The sequence below is a fragment of the Triticum aestivum genome, chromosome 4B, assembly GCF_018294505.1.
Source record: "Triticum aestivum cultivar Chinese Spring chromosome 4B, IWGSC CS RefSeq v2.1, whole genome shotgun sequence".
NCBI lineage: Eukaryota > Viridiplantae > Streptophyta > Magnoliopsida > Poales > Poaceae > Triticum > Triticum aestivum.
The window spans coordinates 406697273-406704619 of NC_057804.1; positions in this window are offsets into that span (position 1 = coordinate 406697273).

Here is a 7347-nt window from a genome sequence, read left to right on the forward strand (position 1 = left end):
AAGCCCAGCCTGACCCTGTCAGGCTCTAGGAGAGGTAGCCCCGCGAGAGCGGGAGGGTGCAAACGAAGGTGATGGTGAAGAAATCGGCAGAGACATCCCGTCAACCACCACCACTAGGGCCAGCAGGACGCGACAGGGCAAAAGAAGCTGCAGCCCACGAGGAAGCCTGCCGTGGCCCAGCTGGAAGGCTGCTAGAGGAGCCGGGAGCACCATCTCCACGACCACACCCAACTCCCCGACAAATCACCTTGCCAGAGAGGAGGTGCAGATGCAGATGGTGCTGCCGTCGCCTGACGGTGACGCTGTGGCTGGTGTTCAGCCGGAGTCGGAGTCGTCGCGCTCCCGGCAGGCGCCGTCGTCATCGCCATCACTATCCTCCTCGTTGCTATCGCTCGAGGAGGAGCTTTCGTCGTCGGTTGAGCTCTCCGCGTAGCACCCTAAGCGAGCACCCGAGCTCCCAAAAACCTTGACGACAAGGAAACCGGCCTCCATTAACTTAAAATGGAGGACGTGCCCTTCCGACAAGCTATGGGCGCGGGCAAAAGTCTTCCAGCCTCGACGGAAGTACATGACATGAGGGGCGGGGAAATCTACATCCACCCGCATGCTGCCATTCCCACAACCCCTCATGTGCAGCTTCAATGCTCGAGGCTGCTCGAGCTCCATAGCACTTGCAAATGGGGTGGGGAGGCAGAGATAGCCATGCGAAGGCTTATTCAGCCAGATGAAGAACTCCAAGAGCTGGTCTCCAATGTGGCCTTCCATCGGGGAAGGAGCGTCCGGTGCGGGCGCAATCGAGGCGTCGCTCCATCCTCCTCGGCCTCGTACACCACGACGACCTCCTCCACGTCCCCTTTCGCCTCCTCTCACAATGGACTCAGCCCCCGCATCCTCAGAAGGAGGAGGGAGGCGTTGTCGATTAGAAGTTCTCATCGTCACTGGAGCAACACTAAACCCCCAATCTCTCACCATGATAAGCAAAGGCTAGGGCAAGAGTGGAGGGAGGAGGAGGTGCAGGAAAGCATCTCGCCCCGCACCCCCTTTTATAGGTGAGCGAGGGAAGGGGCTAGATTTTTCCGTGGAGGTTGCCGCCCCATTCGACCAATCCGGCTCCTCCTCACTATTAATGGCTCGAAGAATGAAGGCCGACCCTCTGCTCCAATCTACGACACCTGCCTTTCTGCCATGGCACCCATTCTTGTACCCACCGCATTCGCCACCAACCCTGCACAATGCATGCAATATACATGGCAGAAGCGCTTGGAGCAGGAAGAATAGTGGGATGGTAGTTACCGCACCATGAACGTGGGACGTGGGTACTCCGCAAGGCATGGCCCATTACCCGTCCCACTACAATTGGTGCTACACGATGCGCGGGAGAACCGGAAACCGACCTGGGCTCAGGTTAATGAAGAAGCAAAGAAGATCCCATAGGGTGAGCCACCGCTACGCTCTTGCCTGCGCACTGGTTAGGGCCTACCCCGATGCTGGCCGACAGCGATTTCGAGATAGACCTGGGGTGCAACAAACCCTGGGTCTGTTGCCTAGACTATGCACAGGCCTAAGGACAAGATTGCAGCACCCAAGATCAGACCAAGCACTGGAGATCGGTTCTTTGAAATCAAAGTGCAGATGAAGAAGACCAAGCCAAGCCAGATAGACAAGATATCACTGAGGAAAAAACCTCCCTTGCCGGGCAGGCGAGCCTGGCGAAGACGAGGTTACCCCGAAGGTAAGCCACCAAACCGCCCCGGCAGGCTTGCCAGGCACGACAAGGGTGGGCTTCCCTGCCAAAGCTTCACCGCTCCACCTCACAGTGATGCAAGTCATCGATCAGTGTGGTGTCAAGCCCCTGGGTGACTAAGTGGCTGCTTCTTGCCACATGGCAGCCATTTCCTATGAAAAACAGCTCCAAATGACACCCGTCCTAAGACGTGTCAAGCAAGCAGGTGCGAAGCTGGTAAAACAGCATGTAAGCCTTGCCAGGCACACTGTGATGTGACACTAAGTGGCACATTTAATGCGCTCTGTCCGCCTGCAGAGTTAGGTATGATAGCACTGTTTGCTATCTAATCAATACGTAAAGACTGATTTGCCACTGTGGTAAACCCTTGTTCTATAAAAGGAGGCCCATGGCAACCATAGAAAGGATTCAGACCCTTGCATACTCATACGCGCGTAGTCGCTCTCGCTCCGAGGCAACCCTGCTGGGCAAGAGTGCTGCATTTTCCACCAGAATTCACCATCAACCCACCAAAGCAGGAGTAGGGTTTTATGCCTCACGGCGGCCCGAACCTGGGTAAAACTGCCCGTGTGATCTCTGCCGTGCTGTGTTACGCTTCTCCGCTCTTTGTGCAACGTGCCCATCCCCTGGCCGAACCACAAAGGGGCTGATGGCCCCATACGTGTCCGTGGTTTGCCACACATACTAGGATTTATCAGGGATGGATGAAGAATTCGTACCTGGTTCTCCATGAGAAAACCCTACGCAATCGTCGAGTGGGGTTTTTCTTTGAACAAGTAGAAAAGGGAGAAGGGGATTCAACCCTAGTGAAATACTGCTGCTTCGTCCGTCCAGCTTACTGCTACTGCTGGAAAGGTGGGGCTTTTTGTGATTTGATGGCTCATTGGGCATTACTGTGGTGCTATGACCGGGGTGAGTCTAATGTGCAGTTGGGCACTCTAATTTGGTGCATGGCACATGGACCCCGTTGCTGGATGCCCCGCATATAGCGAAAGGAAGTAGAAAGGCAGGAGTAACTAGTTACACATAAATAAATTTTTGATAGAGATACTCCCTCTGTAAAGAAATATAAAAATATTTTATATCACAACTTTATACATAAGAAAATCAAGGGGAATATATATAACATAATATGGGGGTTCATATTTTTTTAGGCAATATGGGGGTTCAGATGAGAATATAATACTCAGATAGGCTGGCGGTTCTGGGGCCACAGGCCGGTGGGCCTGCATGTTTGGGGGCCCATGTGTTCTAACTCAGCGCATTTCATATTGCAAGCGATTGGTACAGTGCTGGTTTTAGGTGTTGTCACAAGGCGAATACAGAAAGTTAAATAAAGCATGACAGCTGTTAGAATGAAATCAAACGACAGTTCCTAACCAGCAATTAGAGCTGTAATTCTTTCACGATATCCTATGTGATAAATAATACTGTCGTACTACTTATACACACAGGACACTTGTTTCACCAGGCCATATTATTATATCAAAAGCTCTCGGAGGCTAGACCAGTTCGGCAGTTGCGTGCTGCTACTGAAGAATTTCAAAGTTGATTAGGACCAACTCTCCTTGCCGAGAAAGTTTGATTTTGACATCATCCACAACCACAAGATTTGATAGAGTTTTGAACCTTGACCAACCTTTAGAATCAATCATCATGCGACCATCCTTTATACTTATGGTATATTAAGCAGGTTCATCCACACCAAGGCTACACATGGTAAGAGAAACTTGGCCACAGTCGCCCAAATTATTGAACGACTCCCTCGTTGCTCTAGGAATTCTCTGTTTGCAAAGAAGAAGACATACACAAATAGTTAGATCAACATAGTGAATCATGTGAAACAACATGGAAAGAAAAAAGAACGAAGCACTTGGGCTGCCAATACTTACCAAGAAGGTGGAGATGTCGGTTTTTGTAAGGACTTTGGAAGTGCGAACTGTAGCCTAGTCTGTTGTCGGTTGATGTCTACTGTGCAACTTTATTCTTGTAGACACATGTTGGGCCTCCAAGCGCAGAGTTTTGTAGGACAACAACAATTTTCCCTCAAGTGGATGACCTAAGGTTTATCAATCCGTGGGAGGCATGGGATGAAGATAGTCTCTCTCAAGCAACCCTGCAATCAAATAAAAAAAATGTCTTGTGTCCCCAACACACCCAATACAATGGAAAATTGCATAGGTGCACTAGTTCGGCGAAGAGATGGTGATAAAAGTGTAGTATGTATAGTAGATATGAGTTTTTGTAATGCGAACAATAAAAAACAGCAATGTAGTAAATAGTAAATGGAGCACAAACAGTATTGCAATGATGGAAAACAAGGCCTAGGGTGCATAATTTCACTAGTGCAATCTCTCAACAATGCTAACATAGTTGGATCATATGATTATCCCTCAAAGTGCAATAAAGAATCACTCCAAAGTTCCTATCTAGCGGAGAACATAAGACAGAATTGTTTGTAAGGTACGAAACTACCTCAAAGCTATTCTTTCCATTCGATCTATTCAAGAGTTCATACTAAAATAACACAAAGCTATTCTTTTCGTTCGATCTATCCTAGAGTTCTTGCTAAAATAACACCAAAGCAAATTTAGATTTATAATAGTCAATCCAACATAAAGAACTTCAAAGAGTGCCCCAGGATTTCTACAGGAGATACAAAGACAACAACATGCATCAACCCATATGCATATATTACCCAAATGTCACCTCGGGAATCCGCGAGTTGAGTGCCAAAACATATATCAACTGAATCAACATGATACCCCATTGTCACCATGATTATTCAATTGCAAGACATGTATCAAGTGTTCTCAAATCCATAAAAGTATTTAATCCGATAACAACAAAATCTCAATGGGAAAAACTCAATTCATCACAACAAGATAGAAAGGGGAAAACACCATATGATTCGACTATATTAACAAAGCTCGCGATACAGCAAGATCGTGACATCTCAAGAACACGAGAGAGAGAGAGAGAGAGATTAAACACATAGCTACTGGTACAAACCCTCAGCCCCGAGGGTGGACTACTCCCTCCTCATCGTGGTGGCTGCCAGGATGATGAAGATGGCCACCAGAGATGATTCCCCCCTCCGACAGGGTGCTGGAACGGGGTCTAGATTGGATCTCATGGATACAGAGGCCTTGCGGTGGCGGAACTTCTGATCTAGGGCTACCCTGAAGGGTTTTGGAATATTTGGAAATTTATATGGCGAAGAGGCGGTCCAGGGGGCAGCCGAGGTGGGCAGCACTCACCAGGGCGCGCCTAGGCCTCCTGGCGCGCCCTGGTGGGTGCTACTCCCCTCGAGCATCCCCCCAGGTGCTTCCTTGGCCCACTGGCTTTCTTCTAGCCCAAAAAATCCTCCAGGAGTTTCGTCGTGTTTGGACTCCTTTTGATATTGATTTCCTACAATGTAAAAAAAGCAAAAACATCAACTGGCACTAGGCACTGGGTCAATAGGTTAGTCCCAAAAAATGATATAAAGTTGCTATAAAATGATTGTAAAATATCCAAGAATGATAATATAATGGCATGAATACTTCGTAAATTATAGATACGTTGGAGACGTATCAGCATCCCCAAGCTTAATTCCTACTCGTCCTCGAGTAGCTAAATGATAAAAGAAATAATTTATGAAGTGTGAATGCTAGCAAAGTGTATAAGTTTGATCAATGATAATTTCAATCACTTTTCCTAGCATCATAACAACAATTCTTTCTTATAAAACTTCTCATGTTACTGTAGCAACCAATTCACATGTTAAGGTCCAAACAATGAACTCTCTTGAAACTCAACAACCTATGTTCTCAGCCACCAAGCAATTGCAGTTCAACTTATTCAATAGAGTCTAAGTAAGAGCTCCACATACTCAACCATCATATAGTCTTCTATGATTGCTAACACTCACTGCATACACATGAGCAAAACGTTTCAACTGGACACATAGAAAGATAGGGGATTATAATTTTGCCTCCCAACGTATTCTCCTTTGGGTGATGTCAACAATAATAAATCATGCTACCCATATTAAGCTGGACATATGTGCCTAGATCTTTCCTCACCACATGACGCTTGCCAAAGGAGAAAAATAAAAAGGAATAGAAAGAAAAACCTTGACTCTTGCATAAAAGTAAATACTGAAAAGTAAAAGATAGGCCCTTCGCAGAGGGAAGCAGAGGTTGCCATGCGCTTATTTGTTTGTATGCTCAACCCCTTAGTGCAAATGAATGTCACATTATATTGCCCCTTTTGATAGCAACCTTTATTATGCAGTCTGTCGCTTTTATTCTTTGCCATCACAAGTTCGTACAACACTCAATTTTCTCTTACACTAAATGATCTAACACTTTTGGAAGCAATTTTTATTGCCTTATTGCACCGATGACAACTTACTTGAAGGATCTTACTAAATCCATAGGTAGGTATGGTGGACTCTCAAAACAAGATTTGGGTTTAAGGGTTTTTGGATGCACAAGTAGTATCTCTACTTGGTGCAAATTTTTTGGCTAGCAAAGATAGGGGGAAGCACCACATGTTGAAGGATCTATGACAATATAACCTGTATGTGAATATGAACAAACATAAATCATTACATTGTCTTCCTTGTCCAACGTCAACAATTTTGGCATATAATATTTTGATGAGGGCTCAGAATCACAAAAGATTTCCAGGATAGTGTATTTGCATGTGAAAGTTCTCTTCCTTATACTAATTATTCGTGAATTGCTTGTATGACCAATATTGTGATTGTCAAGCTTCAAAGGCCTTCACTTTCTAAACCCAATGTGAAGCTACCACTAGGCATGATATGATTTCAACTTCATGATATTCAATTTATTCAACAATTTACTCATAGGATATAAGTGAAGCACAAGAGTAATTCCATAGAAAAGAGCTTCGTTGACGGAATGTGAATGCCGCTTACCTAGTCTCTCTGGCAACTAATTGAGGACTCTATTTTATTTAAAAAAACTGTCAGGTGTAAGTATTTTATTAAAAGCAAGCAAAAACAAAATAAAATGACATTCTAAGAATTGCAGAACTCATGTGAAGAAGCAAAAACTTAGGCTCAACCGATACTAGCCGATAATTGTTGAAGAAGAAAGGTGGGATGCCTACCGGGGCATCCCCAAGCTTAGATGCTTGAGACTTATTGAAATTTAAATTTGGGATTCCTTGGGCATCCCCAAGCTTGAGCTTTTGTGTCTCCTTAATTCCTATCATATCACGGTTTCCCTAAATCTCAAACACATCATCCACAGAAAACTCAACAAGAACTCGTGAGATAAGTTAGTATAAACCAATGCAAAAACCTTATCATTCTTTACTGTGTCAAATCACTAAATTTATTATTAAACATTGCATACTAAATGCATGTGTGTATTTTATAGTCCTAGCCTCAAATAGAATCATCAAACAAGCAAACATATGCAAACAATGCAACCATAACAGCAATCTACCAAAACAGTACAGTCTGTAAAGAATGCAAGATTCATCATAGTCCCCTAACTCCAAAAATTATGAGAAAAATACTACATTGTATAAAATTTATCATATCTTATTTTTCAAAAAGTTCCAACAATTTATAATAATCTGAC